Genomic DNA, 26,836 nt, shown 5'->3' with positions numbered 1-26,836 from the left:
CTACCCCACAGTTGACAGCATGGGAGGAGCAAGGCTTGGTAATCCTGCGTCCTGAGGGCCTGACTGAAGTCACTAGAGGGCTAGACACTAGTAAGTCACCATTTCTCGCCTACCTCCATCGATACCTGCATGGCATATCACCCACTACCCCGACTCCCTACAGCCCACTCATCCCACACAGTGCATCACCCCAATGACCACACTTAAATGTGTACCCTTGCATGCCCTACCCACTGCAAGCATGCCCCTCCCAGCTCTGCATGCTAACCCAGCAACAATACATGGACAGCATGGAGAACTACCAATCCCACAATCTGTCACCATACTCTACCAAAGGTGGGAGGACAACAGCAAACGCATAGGGAAAGGTAGAACTGTGGAAAATGTGACAGACAATGACCCTAACAAATCACTTACATCCCCATAGGTGCCCCAGCCAATGTCAGTGGTGAGCAGTTGCTACTGCAACCCAGTCTTCCAACAGAAGATGCCCTCAGTGATGACTCTGGATGTCCCAAGCTGGATGAACTCCCTGGCCCATCTGCTTCCATATTTGACAGTCAGTCCACCACAGGCCCCCTCCGACTCCTACTCTAATACCATAGCAGCCACTCAACGTCCCCACACCCATGTCCCCTAGCACACGTCGATCAATAGTGTGCCCACCTGTACAGGGACCCAAGTTGACACCACACAGGCAAGACAGTGAAGGTCCTGGTGTAAGTGGGAGTGGGAACACCATTCAGGGGACACAGGCACAGCAGGCCAGGGACAGTGGGGGGTCAGCTGAGTGCCAGAGGGAGGCCAGACCCAGGGAACTGACTGCCCAAGAGGCACTCACATATGTCCTGGGGGCATACCAAAAATCCCAGGAAAGGATGTTGCAGGTGATCACCATCATGCAGGAGAACCATCAGCTGCAGGGAGTACACCACCAGGAGGTCATGCAGCAGTTGCCACCACTGTAGGGGTGCTGGGTGACATGGCCAATACCATACTGGAGAACGAAGCACATCAGCAGCCCACTTCTACTAGCCAGTCCACTCACCAGCTATCAACATCTGCTGCACCTTGTGGACAGGAGGACCTGCCACAAGACCCACAGGCCACCTGCACCCCTCCTTCTGTAGCAGAAGAACCACCCCACACACATTCCCTACGACCCAGACAGACACCAGAGACTGTTGCCAAGACCACTGCCAGGAAATGAGCCCCTCAAGAATGTTCCCCTTGTGTGCCACTGAGTCACCTTGTTCACTTTGGACTGCCATTGCTCCTCTTCCTATGGCCCCATGGACACTAGACCTGTGCTACAAACCAACTGGGCCACTACACTGACGTTTTCCTCAGCGATCACCCCATTTCATTGCACTATCCCTTCATTATTGTCATTTCAATAAACACCCTTGAACGCAACTGGAGTAGTAGTGCTTTATCAGACAGAAATGTGGATTGTAATGAACTGTATTATCCTGTGCTAATGTCCTGTAATGTGTGAATCCATCCTACAAATGTGTCTCAACAGTCTGTAGTCAGTACACAGTTGTGACCACACCAACATCTGCAAAAAGGGAAGACATAAGTGAAGGTCAAATTAAATGTAAAGGCAGTGATTGGCACAACACAGCTGGCACACAGCACTTAACTTAAATAGAGATATGATCAGATTTACAGTCTTACCTGAAAGTCATTGGAAGTACTTCTGTATGATATGTGTCCTGTTGTCCACATCCTCCTCTTCTTCTCCTCCTCACTGTCTTCAGTGTCTACTACTGCCACAGGTGCATTGTCTCCCCCTCCTCCTGCAATTAGAGCACATGGCATCTGAGGGCCAAGTTGTGCAGCATGCAGCAGACCACCACAATCTGGCAGACCTTCTGAGGGGTGTAGCATAGGGACCCAGGTGTTAAATGGAGGCACCCGAACCTGGCTTTCAGTAGACCAAATGTGCGTTCTAGAACCCTCCTGGTATGGCCATGCCCCTCATTGTACCATTTTTCAGCCCCTGTTCTCAGATTCCTAACAGGGGTCAACAGCCAGGACAGGTTTGGGTAGCCAGAGTCACCTGGAAGTAGTGGGGGACACACATTACCCATGTACAATGGCATGAAGTACAACTCCAGTTGGCATACACTGACAAACATTGTGTGAAGACTCAAGCTCACCTATGAGACACACTCTGTGCCTCTGTAGTCATGCCATCACCTGTGGGATGCTGCTATTCCTCAATACATAGGCATCATGCACAGATCCAGGGAACTTGGCAGTAACAGGGGAGATGTATTGATCAGCAAGGCACACCATCTGGACATTTATTGAGTAGAAACTCTTCCTATTCCAGTAGACCTGCTCATTTGCCCTGGGAGGGACTAAGGCACTATGGGTCCCGTCAATGGCCCCAATCACATATGGTATGTGTCCCATGGTGTAGAATCCAGCCTTCACAGTGGGCAAATCTTCACTCTGGGGGAATGAAATGTAGCTGCTCATGTGTTTGAGCAAGGCCGCCAAAACCTCTTCCAAGCACAATCGAAAACATTGGCTGTGACAGTCCTGCAGCCAAGCCCACTGTCATCTGGAATGAACCACTTGCCAGGAAGTGGAGCACTGAGGGTACCTGTACTACATGGAGAATTGCTGCAGTGGTATGGATAGCAGGAATTAGATCAGGCTCCAATTGTGCACACAGCTCAGTAATTGTGGCCCTGTCCAGACGATAGGTCAGTATGATGTGCCAAATTCACTAGGGGTTTGTACACGGGAGCTTGCCTCCTCTTCCTCATCTTCCACAGTGGTTGATATCTAAATGAGCAAAAATTTAAATGTTTGTGACTACAGGAAGTATGAACACACAATATCGCAGTACACAGAGCATGTATGTATGGAGAGGACTGGAATTGTCTAGGTGTGTACAATTTATACCAATGACGCACATAAATTTGTCCAACATGAGTACTAGCATCATGGAAATGGCAACCGCCTGTCTTGTATGCAGGGACAGGTGGAAGTGACCTCACTCCGCCAGTGCTTGGCGTCATAGTGGAAGGCGGTCTGCACCACCGTGCAACTCCTCATTGGCTAACATGGAGCTCTATGGAATACAGGAACCAATGCTGATCAACGCCGGCGTTGACGGTGTTCACCGCTGCGGATGTGACCGCCGTAGACATGATCACCATTTTCTCTGTACCACTTCACTTGATTCCTGACTCTCTATGGTTGAACATCTCCACTGTGTGTGCTGCTGTGACCTGTGTCTGGAACCTGCGATGGCCTGCGCTACAGGCGAAGGGGTCCCAGCCTTCACAACAGAGGAGTTGGAGTAGCTTGTGGATGGGTCTTATCCCTGTACGGGCAGTTCTGTAGGCCTCCAGACCAACAGGTGAGTACATCATGGGTACGTTGGATGCGACATGGCTGCATGAAGAAGTATGTGTGTGCTGGCAGTGTGAATTTTGGGGGGATTTGGCTGCATGCAATGTGTATGCAGAGGTAGGGGTCATGTGTGTGATCAATCTGGGTCATATGCAGAATGTAAGCCATATGTGTAAAAGAATGGATTGTTGAGTTCATGGTGTCCTGTCTGTGTCTCCTCTGCAGGTCAGCACCCAGCAAAAGAAAGTATTGAGGCATGCCATCGCCAAGGACATGTGGACCCTGGGGGCCCATAGCCGGCAGAGCAACCACTGCAGGAAACGGTGGGAGGCTCAGCTGGGGATGGCCTCCCAACAAGGGAGGGGTGCCCGTTGGTGCCTGACCCCCCTAATGACCCACATACTGGTGGTGGCCAATCCTGAGTTGGAGGGGCTCTTGAGGACAGCACAGCAGCCACAAGGAGGTGAGTACAGACTATGTGGTATTTCTATTCTGTTGCCTGGCATGGGGTTTGGGTTCAAGTTTCTAGTCAGTGGGTGCCCCAAGATGCCGGTTTAGCTTTTCCTGTGTGGTCCTGCTTAGTTATGTAGGATGGTATGTATATTTGGTATTGGTGAGTAGCTGGCATACCAAGTTAGACAGGGCTTAGTGAGTCCCAGTAAGTGTGCAGATGGTAGTGTTTGGGATCGTAACTGCTGTTGTACCCAGGTAATGGTTTGTCATTGTGGTCCATACTGCACAGTTTGTGAATGTGATGTGTATGCCATTTGTGCTGTTGGTGCTGTGATTGACCCTATGCTCCCTTCCTCCTTTTCTCATCCTGTCCTTGTGTGCATTAGCATCATCTGGCGAATGAGCAGGGGCACCAATGAGTGCAGGAGCCCACAGGACCCAGGAGGCGGAGAGCACAGACGCAGAGGCGACCAATGGGTTGGAGGGCAAGGGGACCACCACGGGGGAGACAGGAACAACAACTACAGACTCAGATTCCTCCTCCGATGGAAGCTCCTTGGTGGTGGCAGACCCCTCTGGGCCCACCCCAGCTACAAGATCTTTTGCCACCCCTGTACCAGCACCTCCCTCCCAGTAGACACCCAACCAGTTCCCCGTGCCTGCTCACCCAGGAGGGTGGGCGTCTTCTTTGCCCCAGGCACCTCAGGCCCTGCCCCCGTCAGCCCTGCTGTCCTCACTGAGGAGGCCATTGACCTCCTGAGATCCATCTCTGTATTGCAGTCAACCATAGTGAATGCCATCCAGGGACTGGCATCCCAGATGCAGCAATGCAATGCATTCCTGGAGGGCATTCACGGTGGCTTGGCTGCCCTACAGAGATCACTTCAGGCTCTGACTTCCTCTCTGCAGCCAGTGTTCCTGGTTTCACCGTCCCCCTCCAACTACCTGTTCCCAGTCCCAAAGCCCTCTCCCCCAACCCATCTCACGCACACAAGCTGACAAGCATGCACCCAAAACAACAAACAGGACTTGCACAGACATACACAGGCACCACACTTTACTCCACAAGCACACATACAGCCAACACACAGATGCACATACTACAACAGCCACTGCCTCCACTGTCTCCCCCTCTTCTTTCTCCCTCACAGTCACATCAACACTCACACCTGCATGCACTGCACCATCAGTCCCAGATCCTGCCACCTATATAGCCTTCCCCACAGTCACCACAACAGCAGACATTCAGACACGCACCCTATACACAACATGCGCAGTCACCACCATCAAAACCTCATGCAGCATACCCACTTCACTTGCAGACACCACAATATACATACACAGATCCTGTTTGTCCTCTCCCACCCTGTCTGCCCCAACACATAAGCGCTCCCACTCAGATACCCATCAGCCATCCACCTCAGACGCGCACACTGTCCATGCACCTGCACCCAAGTCCACCACACCTACTCTTCCTACAACCACTCCCTCTACCTCCACTCCCAATCTCCCTTCCACAACCCGCCCCCTTGATCCTAAGAATCTTTTCCTTTCCTGCCTTGGCCTCTTCCCTTCCCCCCCGGCCTTCCCGTAAGAGAAAGATCCCTCCTCTCCAGCCCAGTACCTCCAGCTCTGAGTTGAGTCATATTCCTCCCTCTAAAACTACACCTGCCACTAAGGGCCACAGGAGTGCCACTGCGGCCCCCCCACCTCAAGCCCACTCCTCTGCCCCCTAAACAGAAGGGTAAAGACCTGCCCCCTCCCAAACCAAAGCCCAAGGACCCCTCTCCCAAGAAGAAACACCCCCACCCCCTGAACCACCTGAGGTACATGCCTAACATCATCATGATGCGCCCTGCCCAGTGGAGTAACTGGGCTGTCAGGAGTCACGCTGTGCCTTGGATGTTGCCCTGTGGCCATTTGATTACTGTGGACTGGTCAATGGTCCTACTGTATATTTGTGCATATGTGCATAAATATATTTTTTTTAAATTGAGGTCACTGTTCCCACATTATTACAGTGATTGGATCAGAGGTATGTGTCTAGCTTTCTTTGCTCCTGGGTTATATTACTGTTGATTTACTCAAAAGATTGTTCTCGGTGTATGGTATGTGTGTTTGGTATGTGTTATGCGTGTGGGAGTGTCACACTCCCCTCTCTCACTTGTGTGCTAGCCGGCTGTACTCACCGTCATCGCCTTAGTTGGAGTTCCATGGTGGCCACAGACTCCTCTGTGGCCCTGGAGGTAAGTGTCTCCTTTATTGTGATGTCTTTCCGCCAGGCTTTTGGGGGCTGTGGTCTCGCCCCTGATATCCTGGCAGTCTGCTTTGTCATAATATGATGGGCGGGTCGTTGTCTTCCCCCTGCCTGAAGATGGCTACCGCCATGTTCAGTGTACGGCTGCACTGGCGGTTCTGGTGGTACATTGGATCACCACCATAGCCATAATTCGGTGGTCTTCACCTCCAGACTGGCGACGATACTACTGCCATCACTGGTGTGGCGGTCAGCTGACCTCCAATGTCATAATGAGAGCTATAGTCTGTGAATCATGTTCCACCAATTGTGTTCTGTAGCACACATAGAAAAATGAAGTAAGGTGGAGATATTAAGGTCTAAATCCATTTAATGCCACTCCTGGAAAGGCACTACTTACTTGTGCGTTGCCTGGCTCACCTGATGTATGTTTGGCAATGCATATATAACCATCATATGTGAATGGCTAGCCACAAAACTATGCATTTGCTGAAAATAGGTGGGATACACCCAGGAAATGGCGCCATGGGTGTGGCAGTAAGCATGCTAGGAAGCGTAAAGTTTCTCTTACTTTTTCTTATTCTCTATTAGTTTGTGCTTGATGTTGAAGGTCTTTTGAGAGTGGCTGGTGTTTCATTGTGCTTTTTGGTGTGTTAGGTGTCTGATCTTTCCCTGTTTTGTGCTACTTGTGTGTATTGCAGTGTGAAATTGTCTTATTATTGTCATCGTTGTTTCGGGGTTTGTATATTTTGGGGTATTAATAGTTTAGGTGTAGGGGCTAGGTTAAGGGGTGTTTTGTGTGGGTTTTGCAGGTTTTCTGTGATTGTGGACATGTCCAGAAAAAGTAGGGTGAAGAATTTGTCTAGGGGGAGAGTTTGGAGGTCTGCTATGGCTGCTGCCCCATTATGTTCCTAACATGATGGCATCAGGGGTAAAGTAAGCCAGGGTTACCTCGAAAGGAACCCAAGGTGCGCTGTCAAAGGGTTTGTTGGCACACGTCTGTAGTGTTTGGAGTGGAGGTCACAGTCCACCATAAAGCACAGATGGGCTGATGTAGTGGCCCAAGGGGCAGATTTGGTTCACGGCCTTGGATTGAAGATTGGCAGATCCGTAGGTATGTATGTATGTATGTTCCAGCTACATGTAGTAGTGGACCTAGTACATTGTACACATTTGTTAAAATTGTAATGCCCAGATCATCTATTGTGGTGTTCCCTAAATTCCTGTGTAAATCTGTGAAAATGCTAATTTCTGCCATTAGGGGCCTGTGCATTTGTGGTTTTAAGAATCAAAATACCCCCTTGCATAATGAAACCTGAACTGATTTCATATAGGTGTTTGTGCAGGGTATTACCCAAATAAATTTAAAATTGACACAGATGATGTGTATGGAGGACCGTAAGGTTAAATCTCTTGTGACTTTAACAAACTAAAGTATGCTGCATTTTCTGCACATGTGTATGTTTTAACATGGCACTAGGAATTATGACTTGTCATGTAGGTGGCCCTTACAGGACTGAGATGTAAACCATCTTCCAAGTAATGCACCCTTGCACCAAGCATCAAGGAAGCATGCTTTGCCGCTAGTCAGCACCAGCGAAATGAATAGTCTGATATGATTGCTATGATGTCACATACAGGCTACAGCTGTCCTTACACTCCAAGCAAGTCCCTGCCATTGACCATAGCTTTTGTCCCTTTGTGTCATGGTGCCAGGAACCCTAAGATGATGTTACCCAGCAGTACTCAAAATAGTCACATATCTGAGGCATCCTTCAGGCATGTGCGGTGAGATATGTCTTAGTGTCACCTTCCAAATACCGCAGCCAGGTGAGGTGAATAGCTGCATCTCATATTTTCTGTCAATCTATACATATACGTCTCCAATGTTTTTAAATTGCCAAGTCTTTGAGATGTCATAGTACTGTTCATGATATTTAGAAAGTGTGTATTCACACGATTTACAATGCAATCTTCAAAATGTTGTCTTGTAGGTGGACCACCACTTTACACAAGTGGCGAAGTTGCAAGACTCCAGGATTCCAGTGCCACCAGTAAGTCAATTAAATGCATATTTGTAGCTCTGGAAGGTTTGTGTGTGATCCTTAAGACCTTGAGAGCAATATAATTGTGATGTGTGTGGTAAAGAATAGACATTGGTGAAGTGGACAACATTTATGTTTTACGACGGTAGCTAATCACACTTCATTTATGTTCTGACTACCTGGAACAGGGTCTGTTAAGGCAGCAATACTTTTTGCCTTGTGTATGTCCGGATGAGCGATGTAATGCAAAGGCACACAAACCTGATTTGTGTAACCTAATACATTTCATATATGCATGATTGAACATCAACAACCAAGTGACTATAGCTGAACTATGGTGGTCATTACAACCCTGGCGGACGGTGTTAAAGATGCGGTAATACCGCAAACAGTCAGACGGACAAAAAAAGGGAATTATGACCCTGGCGGAAACCGCCAACAAAGACAGCCACTTTAACACTTCGCCCGCCACGGCGGTACAGACAAGTAGCGCGGCGGTCACCGCCAACAGACAGGCAGGAGACAATGTACCGCCCACAGTATCACAACAGGCCAATCTCCGGGGTGGATTCACCGTGGATAAAAAAAAAAAATGGCGGAAACAGCTTTTGCTATGGGAAAACGCTCACCTTAACATATCCCACGAGGAACGAGGAACGACGACTCCATATACTACCTGCCCTTGTCTTTCTGCTCCTTCACGACCAACAGCGACGTAGGCGCAGAAGATACCGGTGAGTACAGCACCTACGACACGGGGAGGGGGGAGGCAAAAGTTAGGGGGACACCCACCAAACACCCCCACCCCCACCCTCGCATATTACAACATACACACCAATGCAGTCACAAACATCACAGTAACAACCCACAATTCCCCCGTAAGAATGCAAAGACAATGCGAATTTCGGTCAAACTTTGTAATGTAATGTCATATAAAAATCACTCTTATTTACATATATACAATCCGAGAAGTAGTGCAGATATGTACACAACAATGTCTGTGCACAAACAGTCTAAAAATGCATTGGTGAGGCCCACAATAGATACCTGACCAAAATCGGAGAGAACACTGCCGGGGCATCAGATAGAAACACTACAGGCACCTCAGGGGGAAGGGAAGGGGGGGCACCTCAGCCACATAAACGGAAAGCCAGATCCACGACGGGGCTCCATGCCCATTGATGTATCCTGGGGAGTGCAAAGCCACAGACTTTCAAGTCTATACAGTGGGTGGGTTGCCCACTGTTACATCCTGGGGAGTGCAAAGCCACAGTCTCTCAAGTCCATACAGTGGGTGGTTTGCCCACTGTTCAATCCTTGGGAGTGCAAAGCCACAGTCTCACAAGTCTCTACAGTGGGTGGGTTGCCCACTGTTCAATCCTGGGAGGGCAAAGCCACAGTCTCTCAAGTCCATACAGTGGGAGGTTTGCCCACTGTTCAATCCTGGGGAGTGCAAAGCCACAGTCTCTCAAGTTGATGCAGGTCCATACTGATACTGGGGGGTGACTGGTGCCCAGACTGGATGAGTCTCCCCGTGAATGGTAGTGTCCTGTCACTGTCCCAGCTGCACATGGGATAAGGATGCCTGATGTGCTGGGCCATTCATTCCTACCCGGTGCATTGCCCTCTTCAGCAGTGCTTTGACATGGCGGTCTTTGCCCTCTTCAGCGGTGCTTTGACATAGCGGTCTTTGCCCTCTTCAGTGGTGCTATGACATGGCGGTCTTTGACCTCTTCAGCGGTGCTTTGGCATGGCGGTCTCTGCCCTCTTCAGCGGTGCTATGACATGGCGGTCTTTGCCCTCTTCAGTGGTGCTATGACATGGCGGTCTTTGCCCTCTTCAGCGGTGCTTTGACATGGCGGTCTTTGCCCTCTTCAGCGGTGCTATGACATGGCGGTCTTTGCCCTCTTCAGCTGTGCTTTGACATGGCGGTCTCTGCCCTCTTCAACGGTACTATGACATGGCGGTCTTTGCCCTCTTCAGCGGTGGTATGACATGGCATTTCAGGACTGTTCAGCGGTGCTTTGACATGGCGGTCTTTGCCCTCTTCAGCGGTACTTTGACATGGCGGTCTTTGCCCTCTTCAGCGGTGCTATGACATGGCGGTCTTTGCCCTCTTCAGCGGTGCTATGACATGGCGGTCTTTGCCCTCTTCAGGGGTGCTATGACATGGCGGTCTTTGCCCTCTTCAGCGGTGCTATGACATGGCGGTTCTGATACGGACATTGGTGTGTGGCATGATGATTTCCACACTGGACATTGGTATGTGGAATGACGATTTCCACACTGGACACTGGTGTGTGGCATGACGATTTCCACACTGGACATTGGTGTGTGGCATGACGATTTCCACACTGGACATTGGTGTGTGGCATGACGTTCCATCATTGCCCAGCGGGGCTGTGGCATCCTGGCCCCGCCTGGGCTGTGACTCCGGCGGTGGTCTGTGGACCAGTGACGATACTTGAGCCCTCCTGGGCTGTGACTCCAGCAGTGGTCTCTGGACCAGTGACGATACTTGAGCCCTCCTGGGCTGTGCCTCTGGCGCTGGTCTCTGGACCAGTGACGATACTTGAGCCCTCCTGGGCTGTGACTCTGGCGGTGGTCTCTGGACCAGTGACGACGGTGCTGGCGGTTGTGTCTGGACCGCCGGAAATGATGGCACACTTCTCCGCCGTGACACTCACAACAGGCTGGGCAGACTTCCTCTGGACCTTCCCCACCTTTTTTGGAGTTACAGCTGACTCACCAATCACATTCGATCCCATTTCACTTGTTATCCCACCAGGAGTCTTGCCACGGTCCCGTCGTCCACTCTCCAATTTCGGAGCCTTTACAGGCGGTGGGCTGCCTGTGCCTTGGCTCCAGGTCCTACTGCCTGCCCTGGTGGACGGTGCACTCCAAAAACCTTGAACAGGCACCACTGGTCCTGGAGGCTTTTTGGCTGAGGCGCTACGACGGGACTGATGAATTGGAGGGGGGGGTGGGGGCAAAAAGGTCAATTTGACAGAGGGACAGTTTCTGACGAACACTGGAATGGGTAGCTGGAGGGGGTCTGGGAGTGGAGGAAGAGGAGGTGGTTGTAGGAGGTGACACTTTAGGTGTTTTGGGTGCAGGTGCAGGTACTGGAGGCTGTCGTGAGGTAGATGGATGTTGGGTGAGTGATTGCCGGCGTTTGGGTACTTTGGGAGGGGGCGTCACAGACACACTGGGAGAGGACACAGGGGACGTGTAAATGGCAGTGGAGGTGGTGAGTGCAGGTGAGCGGCGTGTGGTGCTGGGTGTCCTGGTGCGAGTCCTAGTGCCTGTAGATGTGGTGCATGCAGGTATGTGTGTAGACGAGACTGGGAGGGAGGACGGAGAAGAGGAGGAGGGGGACACAGTGGAGACAGTGGATGTTGCAGTGTCTGTATGGGTGTGATGCTTGTGTGAGTGCTTGTGGTGTGTGTGGTGCCTATGTTTGCTTGGGTGTGCTTGGGATGGGCTGGGATACAGGGCATTGGGTCTGGGTGGAGGAAGTTGGAGGGGGGAGGCTGGACACAGGGACAATTGCTGCCATCAGTGCTGAGGCCAGAGATTGCAGGGTTCGCTGAAGTGCAGCCTGACCAGAATGAATGCCCTCCAGGAATGCATTACTGTGTGGCAACTCCCTTTCTACACCCTGGATGGCATTCACAATGGTAGACTGCCCAACAGTGAGTGACCTGAGGAGGTCAATGGCCTCCTCACTGAGGGCAGCTGGGGTGACTGGGGCAGGGCCTGAGGTGCCAGAGGCGAAGGTGATGCCCACCCTCCTGGGTGAGCGGGCACGGGGCGAACAGTGAGGGGCTGCTGGGAGGGCGGTGCTGGTAGGGGGGTGGCGGCTGTACCTGTAGAAGTAGGGCGCACAGATGGTGCCGCCACCACAGGGGACCTCACATCGGCGGACGAGTCTGTGTCGCTGGTTGGTGATCCGGTGGCCGACGTGAAGCTCCCATCGACCTCCGTCCCACTGGTGTATTCAGAGTCTGTGGTGTGGCCCTCCATGGCCATGTGGGATGCAGCTCCCTTGTGCTCCGGTGCCACTGTACCTCCGCCTGTTGATGCTGATGTACAAACGGACAGGGAGAGCAGGAAAAGGGAGGGAGACAGAAGAAAGAGAGTTTTAGTACATGGCATACCGCTACCGTTGGCGGACAAGACAGGCGCAGCAGCCCCATGCACAATGCCACGATCCTGCCCTCTGCACATGCAATTTCATGGATATGGGCTACATGGCAATGCTGGAAATCTGCGCACATGGATGCCACAGGGGCAACTATACCTCAACTTGCTAGTTTTCTGAGGTGGGGTAGAGTGACACATGGCCTACATTACGGAGGGGCCTTGCCTAACTAACTCGCCCTGGCCTATGGACACCCACAGCCCACCTCCCCCACCCACACACCGTCACTGCACGCAAAGTCCGCAGAATGAGTTTGTACTCACCCCCTTGTGTCTGCTGTGATGACCTTAAGCGCCCATCCAACTCCGGGTATGCCACTGCCAGGATCCGGAACATCAGGGGGGTCATGTTACGACGGGCACCCCTCCCACGTTGGGAGGCCATCCCCAGCTGAGCCTCCGCCGTCTTCTTGCTGCAGCGGCGAATGTCCTCCCATCTCTTCCGGCAGTGGGAGCCCCGTCTCTGGTGGGCCCCCAGGGTCCGGACGTCCTTGGCGATGGCATGCCAAATGTCCCTGTTCTGGTGGGCGCTGACCTACATGACATGCACAAGGGAAGAGGAACAGTCATTACCAATTGTACAATCAATGTGTGTGGCCCCCTCCATACTCTGACCATGTGGCCCATTTATTCCCATGCTTTACTGTAGTATGACTTCTACCCCCTTCCCTCTTCCACCCAGCCCTCTCCACCCAGGCCTAGCCCCTACAACGTGCTCCCTATGTACTAACCTGTTGGTCTGGAGGACCGTAGAGTAGCGTGTACTGGGGGAGGACCCCATCCACAAGGTTCTCCAACTCCTCCGATGTGAAGGCAGGGGCCCTTTCCCCAGACGCAGCAGCCATCGTCGCTTCCAGACCAAGGTCACAGCAGCACTAGCAGTGTAGGTCCTCTCCTGTCGAAGGTCAGGTATCTAGTGACTGAAGAGATAGAAAATGGCGGTGACGACCACGGCGGTGATGTCCGCGGCGGGGCGCATCATCACCGCCGGCGCACCTGTTCATTGGCTCCTGGGACCCATAAGGTCCATTGTTAACCAATGCAGCATTGCGCCGCGCTCTACGACCGCCTACTGCGACGGTGTGCAACGCCAGCGCTGTTACCCCACAATCCCATTGTCCCGGTTTAGAGGTCAGGCAGCTGCCATTTCAGGGGCCCACATGGATTCATTTTCAAATGCGTCACACATACTGAGGCCTACACTCAACACACATACAGGAAGGGTTTATTGTCTGGCGTAGTCTTGTGTGTGACTGTGGGTACATACCTGGAAGAATAGTGACTGTTTCTTCGCTGTTGTCCTTCGTAGGCACCGTCAGCTGGTACATATGAGAAGATGGCGGAATCTGCCGGTGTACCGACCGCTGGTGGACCTGTTGACAATGGAGGAGCGACATTTAATTGTGACCTACAGGTTTGACCGTGCCACAATCCAGGAACTGTGTACCCAGTTGGAGCCAGAGCTGATGTCACCAATCCGCCATCCGACTGGAATCCCCCCTGACGTGCAGGTGCTGTCAGTGCTCCATTTCCTTGCAAGTGGGTCATTTCAAACAACAGTGGCCATGGCATCAGGGATTTCCCAGCCTATGTTTTCCAACGTCTTGTCCAGAGTGTTGTCTGCCCTGCTGAAACACGTAAGGAGATACATCATTTTCCCTGAGGTGGAGGATTTGCCTACAGTGAAAGGTGACTTCTATGCCCTTGGACATATCCCCAATGTCATAGGTGCCATTAATGGGACCCATGTAGCTCTGGCCCCCCCCCACAGGAGTGAACAGGTGTACAGGAACAGGAAGAGTTATCATTCTATGAATGTCCAGATGGTGTGTTTGGCAGACCAGTACATCTCGCAGGTAAATACTATGTTCCCTGGCTCAGTGCATGACGCCTACATCCTGCTCAATAGCAGCATCCCTGATATGATGGGTGAACTCCAGAGGCACGTGTATGGCTATTGGTGGACTCTGGTTACCCCAACCTTTCGTGGCTATTGACCCCAGTGAGGAATCCCAGGACCAGGGCAGAGGAACGGTACAATGAGGCCCATGGGCGGACTAGGAGGGTTATCGAGCGCGGCTAAACATGTAATACACTGTTCCTAAAGAGCAAGAAGAGAACAGGGTGAGTACTAGGGGGTCCTATTTAGTAGGAGCAAGAGTCCTCACACACCCAAGTGGGTGTCATGCTTCATCATCGGACAAGCTCCTCATCAGACTGGCGCTGCAATGTCTGACGGGCACCACCCATCGGGGGGCTCTTTGCCGGAGTTCTGTTTGATGATGCCACACTGTCCCGCAAGTAAGTAAGGAGAGAGGGAAGGAGGAGAGTGCAAGAAGGAAGGGATAAAATTGGCTCAGAGAACCTCACTGAGAATTATCTTTATTTATGCGTGGTCCAGGCCAAGGTTAAAATAATTATCAGGAGAGAGAAATCGAGATAATGTTTGACCACTCTCTAACTGTATCGCACATAACAGGGTGGTCAAGAAACTACAAGACCCACCTCAAGATCGGGTCGACATGTTTTGCGTCTGTGTGGTCCAAAAGGATCCAATGACGCTTCTTCAGGACCTAGTGAAAAAATGATGCTTCTCCATATACAAAATCAATTGGCTCTTGCCTATAACAACTGACAGTCAAAAAAAATTGTTTAGTATCGTCAGTCACTTACACAAGTCCATTATGACCCAGTATGTTGTTCCTATTCATCACCCTGGAAATGTATGGGTGTGTGAGGACTCTTGCTCCTACTAAATAGGACCCCCTAGTACTCACCCTGTTCTCTTCTTGCTCTTTAGGAACAGTGTATTACATTTTTAGCCACGGTTATTGGAGGGTATACACTGGACCTTTAATCCTCCGAATCCCCTTATTTTTTGATGTGTTCAGCACAGCAGTTTTGCTGCAGGATTATATATTAGTCTGTTTCCAGACTACCCCGAGATGGATAATTTCCAGGGGCTAAGCTTTGACGATGACATCGTTTCAGCAATTCTACAGACTCCATCCATTCTGGTAAATGATGGTGCTGGACCTTCGGGCCCCACCAAGCAGAATGGGATGAACTATCCGCACTGAAGCAAGATCTGGTTAAAACGGTCCTTTATGGGACAATTATGACGGAATGTTTGAGAGCTAACATAGCCCCCAACGGACTACTTGTGTCAAACATGCCGAGGATTTTCCTACAAGACTTGGGGCCAGATGTAGCAACGTAAAAATTTGCGAGGTGCAAAGTGCGAGTCCATGCGACTCGCAATTTGCACCTCGCAAATTGGTATGCAGTACGGTGTCTCAGACACCGACTGCAACTCGCTATGGGGTCGCAATGACCCACCTCATGAATATTCATGAGGTGGGTCGCAAATTGCGGCCCCATAGCGAGTATAGGCACTCGCAAACATGGAGGCCTGCTGTAGTCAGCAGACCTCCATGTTCGTGACTGCTTTCAATAAAGCAGTTTTTTTTTTTTTAAGTGTAGCCCGTTTTCCTTAAAGGAAAACGAGCTGCACTTAAAAAAAAAAATGAAACCTTTAGTTTCGGTATTTTCTCAGGGCAGGGAGTGGTCCCTGGGACCACTCCCTGCCCTGAAAAAATATTTTTGGGTCCATTCACAGAGTGGAAGGGGTCCCATAGGGACCCCTTCCAATTTGCGAGTGGGTTACCATCCACTTGAAGTGGATGGTAACTGCGATACGATTTGCGACCGCGTACGCGGTCGCAAATGGTATTGCATACCACTCAGACTCGCAAATAGGAAGGGAACACCCCTTCCTATTTGCGAGTCGGAAATGCATTTTGCGAGTCGGTTCCGACTCGCAAAATGCATTTCTGCATAGGAAACTCCGGTTTGCGACTCGCAAACGGCAATTTTTGCCGTTTGCGAGTCGCAAACTGTTTCCTACATCTGGCCCTTGGTCTTTAGGAAAGACTGGGCTCAAATTGCCTGGAAATGCACCCGTGATTGGTTGGTACTGATCATCAATACCTCCAAACGGATAGCAGAATCCATTGCCTTACAGATTACCCTCATGGAAAACACACTGAAAACTACAATTTCCATTACAGCATTCAAGAGCTGATTAGCGGAGATCAACTCTGATCTGCACGAGTCAAAGGAATTTTTAATCCAACAAAAAATTACTAAACTACAAAAAGATATTAGCAGATTTAGTCGAGAAAAAGTCTATCCCTATATCAAGGAAGACTATACAGCCGATACACAATCTGTTTCATCTGATGACTCTTCAACGTCACTCAGGAAACCTCGCTAATATAGCCATAGCCATAGGGTGGAGTACCGATGATGAGAGACCACAACCGTACTTCAATTTTCCCCAATATCACCCTAGCCCACCAATTGGGTGGCAGCAACCCTTTCCGTTCTACCAACCCCGTCCCATGCTACCATACATGCCTTTTTTAGGCAACGGCAGGGGCAGGGGAAGAGGCAGAAGGCGAGGAAGAGGCAGAAGGGTCCACTGGGCACAGGAGGAGCCTCAGATGGTCACACGGAGTCAGGGCAAAAATCAACCACCAAAGATCTAGTGGTTAACCTTTCTGCGAGACCCCTCTCCCCTGTAGAATCGATGGTTCTCAATAAGGGTCTGGGGTTCGTACCTACTCCCAGAGAAGATTTCTTCCGCCTGCAAAGTGAACTAGCACAGTTCTTTAGGAAAATTCGACTATAGGCTTTCTTTAGAGATAGACCTGTTGATACGGCACCAACAGATTCAGGCCTTAAAAAAACGTCTAAATTCATGCCCCCCACAGCTGCAACCCCCTGTGAGATACTGGCATTTGAAAAGGCAGTCAATACCGACCTTAATAAATTGCGACCAAAACAAAGTTTTGTTAATATACCTAGAGTTGAGAGTGACGTTCTTAAGAGTCTGGCAGCTGATGACAACATCACCATCAAGCCAGCAGACAAGGGCGGCGCCATAGTTGTTTTGAATACATCAGACTATAGACAAGAATGTCTCCGCCTTTTGGGTGACTCTACTTACTACACACGTATTGATCATGATCCAACGGCTAGAATACAAGCAGAGATTAGAGGAATGATCAATGAGGCTAGCAGTAACTCATGGATTTCGCAAAAAGAAGCGGAATTTCTGGACACTGTTAACCCTAGAATACCATACTTTTATTGTCTGCCCAAAATTCACAAAGGGAAAATTCCTCCCCCGGGTCGCCCGATTGTGTCACGGATAGGATCTATCCTTGAACCTCTATCTACATTCTGTGACCATTTTTTGCAACCCCTTGTGCAGCAGGCTTCCACATATCTACGGGACACTAAAGATGTCCTCAACCTCATAGAATCCATCAATTCTGAGGGCGACGTCCAGGCATTAATCACCTTGGATGTTGAAGCATTATACACCAACATCCCCCAACAAGCCACTTTGACAGTAGTAGAATCAGCCCTCCTATCGACCATACTTGACTCAACCACCCCGGTGCATTTCATTATGCATTGTGCAAATTTAGCAATGAAAGATTTTTTTTTTCAGTTTGAAGACTTGTTGTTCCACCAGATTCGAGGGACGTCGATGGGCAGTACTTTTGCTCCTAGCCTAGCATGTCTCTACATGTATGATTTCGAGAAACGATTCATATTACCTGACTCTAATCCATACTTTGGTAACATCAAATTATGGCGTCGCTATATTGACGACATTTTGGTCATCTGGCAGGGGCCCATTGAGGAGGTTACAGCCTTTACGACGTGGGTCAACAATCTTGATCCATTTTTGAATTTTACCTCCTCGGTCTCCACTACTATGATCACCTTTTTAGATCTGGTGATCAGCATCGATAGAGGTACATTAAAGACCTGCACACACCAAAAAATTACAGACCGTAACAGTTTATTACTCTACGACAGTTACCATCCGAAAGCACTCAGAGATAACTTACCTTTTGGACAGTTTTTACGGTTACGCCGTAATTGTAGTAATATTCACTCTTTTGACACACAAGCCACTGAATTGAAAAATAAACTATATGATCGGCACTATCCCACGAGAGTGGTTAATACCGCTTACAAGTGAGCTAAATACAGTGACAAAGATTTATTACTACAAACGGTGCCTAGGTGCTCAGAAAATAAACTAACCTGTGTCACGACTTTCACACCATTGTCTAATACAGTGAAGAAAATCATTAACAAAAGATGGGAGATCCTCTGCAGTGGGGGTGAGAACATCTCCAAACCACTGTTTGCCTTTAGAAGGACTACCAATTTAAGAGACATACTGATCCACACTAGACCCAGACCCCGGGTTACGTCCAGCAGACAAAGTACCCTGTGGCAGTTACCACCAGTTGTGGGACACTTCCCATGTGGAAATTGCAATGTCTGCTCTCTCACCAAACGAACAGATTCATTGGAGCTAGAACCAATTGGGCACTGGCGGTTACTTAGACACACCAACTGCAACACCCGAAACTGTGTATATTTGATCACGTGCCCGTGTGGCTTACAATATGTAGGGATGACCACAAGAGCGGTCAAATTAAGAATCAATGAACATCGCAGCAACATTCGTTGTGGACGAACTTCGACTAAACTCAGTATTCATTACATCGAAGTCCAGCATAGTCCGGATGACATGTGGTGGGTTGTACTACAGACATGCCCACAGAGAGGAGCAGATGCTCTTTTTGAATTAGAACAACGCTGGGTCTTTAAACTTGGGACCCACCGGAAGGGCTTAAATGATGATATCCCCTGGATTAATTTCTGCCTGTGATAGAGTATCAATAGTGATTAATCAACATGGTGGTTTTCCACACATAAGAGTGGTGACGTCACGATTTGATCTCACACCCTCCGTATAATACCTTGGTTATCTATTAATCATCTTTTAGCAACAAGTGTTATAACTAACCCTGAGTTAACCTGACCCCACATTCTCCTTAAAATAGAATGACCGTACACAAATCATATTGCATTGATGACCAGTATCACGTACTTTACATGGAGGAATATCCAGCACTGGATCATCCAGTTCTGCCTTACCATATCCCACTAATAGACAACTGTTGCAATCTTGTGTTCCACATCAGATTGCTCAGATGACTTATTTATGCCACCTATAGATTGACTTGCACTAGTAGTAATTGAAATATACACATTCTATCATGGCCGCCGTGTTGTGAGCCGACATAACTAAATGAGTCCATCGTTAATTTTTACTAATGATTAGCGCATTGCGTGTGATTCGTGTTCGTTGCTTAGCAACGCACGATTGAGCTGGCACCACGGACATCCGGGTTCGGCAATATATTTTCCTGCGCGCTGGCATTTCCCATGACATTTCGGGAACGCGACCAAGGGTAGGTGGAAGTGCCGTCTGCCTGTCTGCACCAAGTAAGTGTTTCGTGTGTCAGTTGACACAAGTATGTGATGGTCTCTGAAGCCGGCTTTACCGAGGTGTTTTTCACACTCGGCAGGATGGGCATTATGAACAATGTCGTGTACTAATGTTTACCTTCACTAGTAACGAGACAATTTTTTATGTAAATTCCGAGTGCTTAAGATAACAAACTTATTGGATAGACAGCTCCGGCCTTCCTCTCCCCATATTAGATAGATTTTTAATTCTATCATTATGGACAACAATCATTTTTAATATACTTACAACATTAACTTTAATGATAATTGCAGCGCTGCCTGCTATTGTCAGCTTCAGTTGAAACGTGTATTACACAATGTTGAGAGAGCATGTAGCAAAGGGGAACGACTCTCTTATTGTGTTTCGGTAAATGTTGGCAAATTCAGTTTTTGACTTGTTTTGACTTTCCTGAAGGGTGTTGAAGTGTGATTTTGTGTCACTCAGTTTAATGTACTTCTAATTAAATCTACATTTACCTGAGCATTAATCTACGTTGTGATATCTCTCATACATTTCCAGGGTGACGAATAGGAACGACATACTGGGTCATAATGGACTCGTGTAAGTGACTGACGATACTAAACTATTTTGTTTGACTGTCAGTTGTTATAGGCAAGAGCCAATTGATTTTGTATATGGAGAAGCGTCATTTTTTCACTAGGTCCTGAAGAAGCGTCATTGGATCCTTTTGGACCACACAGACGCGAAACATGTCGACCCGATCTTGAGGTGGGTCTTGTAGCTTCTTGACCACCCTATTATGTGCGATACAGTTAGAGAGTGGTCGAACATTATCTTGATTTCTCTCTCCTGATAATTATTTTAACCTTGGCCTGGATCACGCATAAATAAAGATAATTCTCAGTGAGGTTCTCTGAGCCAATTTTATCCCTTCCTTCTTGCACTCTCCTCCTTCCCTCTCTCCCTACTTACTTGCGGGACAGTGTGGCATCATCAAAAAGAACTCCGGCAAAGAGCCCCCCGATGGGTGGTGCCCGTCAGACATTGCAGCGCCAGTCTGACGAGGAGCTTGTCCGATGATGAAGCATGACACCCACTTGGGTGTGTGAGGACTCTTGCTCCTACTAAATAGGACCCCCTAGTACTCACCCTGTTCTCTTCTTGCTCTTTAGGAACAGTGTATTACATTTTTTGCCACGGTTATTGGAGGGTATACACTGGACCTTTAATCCTCCGAATCCCCTTATTTTTTGATGGGTTATCGATCGCACCTTCGGCCTTCTAAAGGCCAGGTTCAGGTGCCTCCATATGACAGGTGGATCCCTATTCTACTCACCGAAGAAGGTGTGCGACATCATCATCGCCTGCTCCATGCTCCATAACTTGGCTTTGCGACGCCAGGTGCCTTTTCTGCAGGAGGATGATCCAGATGACGGTGTTGTAGCAGCTGTGGAGCCTGTGGACAGTGATGATGATGAAGCTGAGGAAGACGAAAACGACAACAGGGAGTCAGTCATACAGCAATATTTCCAGTGAGACACAGGTGAGCAAATTTTCTATTTTACCTTTACATTCACTTTCACACATCTACCTATTTCCTGTACCTCAATTTCACTCACTATTTGTTAACTGTGTTGTCCCCTTCCGTTTCCGTCCCACAAATGTGGTAACCTACGTGTCAACTGTTTGCATCCTTGAAGGGCTTGTGATGTGTGACATAGGTATGTTAGCCTTCCAATGGGTAACCCATTATGCAAATGTAATTGATTATACAGATTTACAAATCATTGACTGACTCCGTCTTTTTTGGTGTTTGAAGGGTGTTTATTTAAGTGTACAAAATGAAGGGGGGTTGTAAAATGGTGATGGGTGATGGAGGAGGAATGTCCATGGCAGAGTCCAGTCTATTAGTCTCACAGGTACATTGCACATCTGGGCATTGGAAGTGGAGCTGGGCCAGTTCCGATTTGGGCAGGGTAACAAAGTGGGACAGTTGGAGGACTATCAGGGTGGTCTTATTTCCTGGCAGGGGTCTTGCCATCTTGCTCTGTCCTGTTCCTGGATCTCAGTGCCCGCTTGCGTGGTGGTTGTCCGTCTGCAGGGGGTGGTGTGCTGGTGTGGTGGTCCTGTGGCGGGACGTCCTGTCCACTAGCGCCGGCGGAGGTGGTGGGCAGTTTGTCGTCCTGCCTAGTATTAGAGGCCCCTTGGAGTGCCACGGTGTCCCTCAAGGTCTTTTGAATGTCCGTCAGCACCCCTACGATGGTCCCCAGGGTGGAGCCTATGGTCCTGAGCTCCTCCCTGTACCCCAAATATTGTTCCTCCTGCAGACGCAGGGTCTCCTGCAACTTGTCCAGGACCGTGGCCATCGTCTCCTGGGAGTGGTGGTATGCTCCCATGATGGAGGAGAGGGCCTCGTTGAGAGTGGGTTCCCTTGGCCTGTCCTCCCTCTGTCGCACAGCAGCCCTCCCAGTTCCCCTATGTTCCTGTGCCTCCGTCCCCTGGACCCTGGACCGTGTGCCCACTACCACTGCCCCCAGGTCCCTGTTGTTGTTGGGGTGGTGGGTTACCCTGGGTGCCCTGTAGTGGTGGACCCACAGCTGATTGACCTGTCCTGGGTAGGGAGGTTTGGGCCTGCTGGGTGGGTGCTGTGCTGGTGTTACCAGAGGGTGGCAGCTCGGTGTTGGGCTGTGGCTGTGCAAGGGGAACCGACTGTCCCGAGGCCCACGATGGTCCGGGCTGGTCATCAATATCCAATGGGGCAGAGCTGCTCTCGTCACTGTGGGCCTCTTCTGGGGGTGGAGTGGTGTTGTCTGGACCCTCTGGTGTGGTGACGTTCCTTCGGGGTCCTGCGGGGGTATAAGTACATGATTATTGCATGTGTGTGTTTCATGGTGTGCAATGGTTGGGTGTGCGTGAACCCCAGTGCAGGCATTCCTGTGGGGGGGGGGCTTGTGTGCTGATGGTTGGGGGGTGTTCTGGGTCTGTGCAGTGGGCATGCTTTGGTGATGGGTGTCGATGCTTAGTTATGTCATGCAGGGCTTGGGTTTGGGATGGGTGGTTGGTGTAATGGGTAGATAGGTGAGGATTTGGGGTGATAGGGGAGGGTGTGATGGAGGGGGTGTATGATATCATGCAGGTAGGGTGGGGGTTATGATAGTTAAGATTTGACTTACCAGTGTCCGTTCCTCCAACGACTCCTCCGATGCCCTCAGGATGCAAGGTGGACAAGACTTGCTCCTCCCATGTTGTTAGTTGAGGGGGAGGAGGTGGTGGTCCGCCGCCAGTCCGCTGTACCGCGATGTGGTGCCTAGATACCGCTGAACGCACCTTCCCCCGTAGGTCGTTCCACCTCTTCCTGATGTCCTCCCTATTTCTTGGGTGCTGTCCCACAGCGTTGACCCTGTCCACTATTCTTTGCCATAGCTCCATCTTCCTGGCTATTGATGTGAGCCAAATAGCTGTGGCTCTACCCGGATGATTTCCTCCACCAGGACCCTGAGCTCCTCCTAGGAGAAGCGGGGGTGTCTTTGGCGTGACATGGGGTGGTGTGTGTGATGTGTGGGGTGGTGTATGTGTTGATGAGTGTGGTGAGTGTAGTGGTATGTGGTGTTTTGTGCGTGGATGTTGTGTGGGTGATGATGTGGTGTGCCTCTGTGTGGTGGGGTTGTCTATTGCTGTGCTCTCTCTGTCGCCTTCAACTCAAAATTGTGGTCGTAGGGGTTTGTGGGTGATGTGGGTGTGTGTTTTATATTGTGTTGGGTGTGTGGGAGTGTTGTTTGTATGTGTATCAGGTGTGTGTATTTTGAATTGTCCAATGTGGCGGTGTTTTGGAGATGTGTGTGTATTTTGAGCGCGGCGGTGTGTACCGCCAATGTAATACCGCGGTTGAAAGACCACCGCGTGGATTCGTGTGTCATAATAGCATGGGCGTGTTTCTGTTGGCGTGGAGTTGGAGGATTTGTTTCCGCATGTTTATCGCTGACCTTTGGTGTGGCGGTATTGTGTGGGTGTCTGAATTTCGGCGGATTCCGTGATGTGTGTAATAATAGCTGTGGCGGTCTACCGCGGCGGTGTATTGGCGGTCTTCTGCACGGCGGTAAGCACCTTATACCGCCAATGTTGTAATGACCCCCTATGTGTACTGTTCTACATAGAAAATCATGATGCTTGTGAGCCAGTGGCTGGAGTGATATGGCAAGAAATAATTTTATAACTATTTTTCAAAATGGAATACCTGCATAGCCAGCACTTGACTCAATTAGCTTTGTTTGATTGAATAATGTTTTATACCGAAGGTATATTGTTAATCTCTTCCTCAATATTTGGTCCTGGGCTGGCCTGACACATGTAATAGTATGACGATGTAAACCTATTCTTGCAGACATCATATACATTTTCAACTTTATCAGATATTTTTTTCCTTTACCTTTCTAGACAACATGTCAGATGAAGAGCCTAAACAAAATTACATTAGATTAGAGCGCTATCTGAACATCCATCATATTGCAAAGGCCTATGGGAAGATGGGGGTCATATATGAAGAAAAGAAGGCAACAGGAACCTGGCATGCAGGGAGGCAGGAACAATAAGCCCAACCCAAGGAGAAGAAAAGACTGGAGGGTTACCAACAGCTCCAACATGATCCACAGGCTATTCCAGGCCCATCATCATGGCATCAAATGCCAGCAACGCAGGGCATACCAACCAGCACCTCACCTGGGTCATTATTTGAGGCACTGAATCTGCAGGATCTCAAGATTAGGATTGCAGGTATTGAAACTGAGTTTGCAGCCTAGTCATGGAGCGCATTGGTGAACAGATTTGACTCTCTCCTGGACAATTCCCTTTTACCATTTTTCTAAATCTGCTATGTGCAAATTTAAGTAGGTTAGGCATAGTATAGTTTATGAATTAGTATAGGAATAGAGTAGATTTTTTTAGGTTTGTACATGTTTAAGTAGGTAGTTGATTTTAAGAGTAGTTTTAAATTGTTAGATTTTGTAGTGAACGGGAGATAATGTTTTAGTATATTTGAACAAAATTATAAGAAAACAAATTATATTTCTTTAGGTTTGCGTCTATAGGTAGTGTATGTTTAGGATGTATTTGTGCTGATGTATGTGTATTAAGGGAGGTCGGGTAGATCTTTAACCTGTCTTTTATGTATACTAGAGAAGATAGTTGATGATAAGTTAAGATAATGTAGGTTAGTGTTACTGTTGGTTAGGATAGGCTAGGTAGGCATAGGTAGTTTAAGCCAAGTTATTATAATGTAAGTTAGTGTTAAGTTTAGTTAGTTTAGGCTAGATAGGTGTAGTTAGATTATATTTCGGTTATTTAATAAAAAACATTTCTACTTTAACTACTTCATCATCGTTTCATAAAAAGGGTTTGCTAGCATTAAGAAAGATGAGTACATGATGCGGGTGTTGACCTGCTAGCTTTGTAGGTAAGTGTTGGTTTATCAGAGGCCTCTGGGGAATTGATAAATTGATAGTCTATGACAACTGAATCATGTGTGGTTGCTTTTCTAACATTAGCCTCTGTAAGTGGGCCTCTTTTTAATTATTTTTTCAGAAAACAAAGCAAGAAGCATACTACTGTTACACTCAGTGAAAGTGATAAAGCAAGTGTAGTTGGTATTGTTTTTGCAATATAGTTTACAGATTCCAGGTTGCAGTGAAATACACTGCTGCCTGCCAGTACCTCACACACACTTGCACCATTGTGCAAGTGGCCTTTTCTTGTTGGCTGGTTTCCAATCATGAAAGTATCCACATCTCCCTGTAGTACCTCCAACATCATTGCCATTGATTACTTAGTAAGTATTGCACTGCATGTAGTTCACTTTGGGTAACTACTTTCATTGATTTATGGCCATAAGTGTCCCATGTCTACTTCCCCTAGAGAGGTGTAGATTTGTGCCTGCTTCTGTGCTCTGTCTCCCATGCAGCAATGAGTCTGTGAAATGTAGCATAGAGTTAATGTGTGGTTACATTTGCACTCAAAACATATGAGGCCTTATCACGGACTGAGTAACACATTTGCCCTACTTACTCTAAAGTAATGTTAATCTACCTTTGTCCCTTGACACTGGGACCCAACTGTAATTGCATGCATTTCTCACATATAGACATATAAGGCATTGCAATGGCCTTATGTAACTTTCTTGTGGCACAGTTGTGATGCTAATTCAGAAGGACTATGCACATGGCTGTCACACATGTCATTTTGAATATTTAGGATCATCCCAATGTGAACATTGAGGCTATCATATGTGTTTGATCAAGTTGCCATGTTCACAGAGCCATAAATATGGGGGTGGGTGCAAGCATGTTAGTGGCTCACAGGGCTCACAGACACCATTTTGAGAAGTAAACATTTGTGTGTTTACTTTGAGATTCTCACTGTGTGTCAGTCAATTGCCTGAAGCTTCTTTAAACAACCTGATATTCTGCTGTTAAGCAACACATTCCTCATTATGCCATCTCAGTTGATGTACTCATTGGGGCATATCCAAAGATAGAATGTGCTAGTGATGTTTGGTCACTGTCCTTGAGATGCTATGAAGTGAGTTATGTTAATACACATTCTCCATGGTATAAGTGGTATATTAATAAAAAAACAGACTACACTATAGTAGTTAATTTATTTAATAATATATGATTGGCTCAGCAAGAGCTTTCTTACAGTGCTTGGGCCACAACAACACAATTGATTGTGAGCAAAAGATGTCCAGACGGAGACTTGTGGTGTGACATGTAGAGGTGATGAGAATTTGAGTGAAGGGGTAGAATTCGCCATTAGGGAAGGTAGACTTCGTCAACAGTCCATAAATGAATGTGATTAACAGCTGCAGCAACAAAAATGTACAGTGCTGGTTGATTAAGAAGGTGGCATAAGGACAGACACAGGACCACTGGGAAACTGACCAGCGGGTATACAAAAATGTTACCTGGCAGTTCTGCAACAGAAATTGGAGAGGTCCACATCTTCCTCCTCTGACAGTTGTTGTGCCTCTCTGCAGTTGGAGGTGTTTGTGTGGCATGCACCTGGAGCACATGTACATCAGGGGTGGAAGATGTGGCTCCCCTGCAGGGTTAGTGTGTGGTAGCAAAGAGGAGAGCACAGTGC

The sequence above is a fragment of the Pleurodeles waltl genome, chromosome 3_1 (genome assembly GCF_031143425.1).
Source record: "Pleurodeles waltl isolate 20211129_DDA chromosome 3_1, aPleWal1.hap1.20221129, whole genome shotgun sequence".
NCBI classification, from domain to species: domain Eukaryota; kingdom Metazoa; phylum Chordata; class Amphibia; order Caudata; family Salamandridae; genus Pleurodeles; species Pleurodeles waltl.
This window is presented reverse-complemented; position numbering follows the sequence as displayed.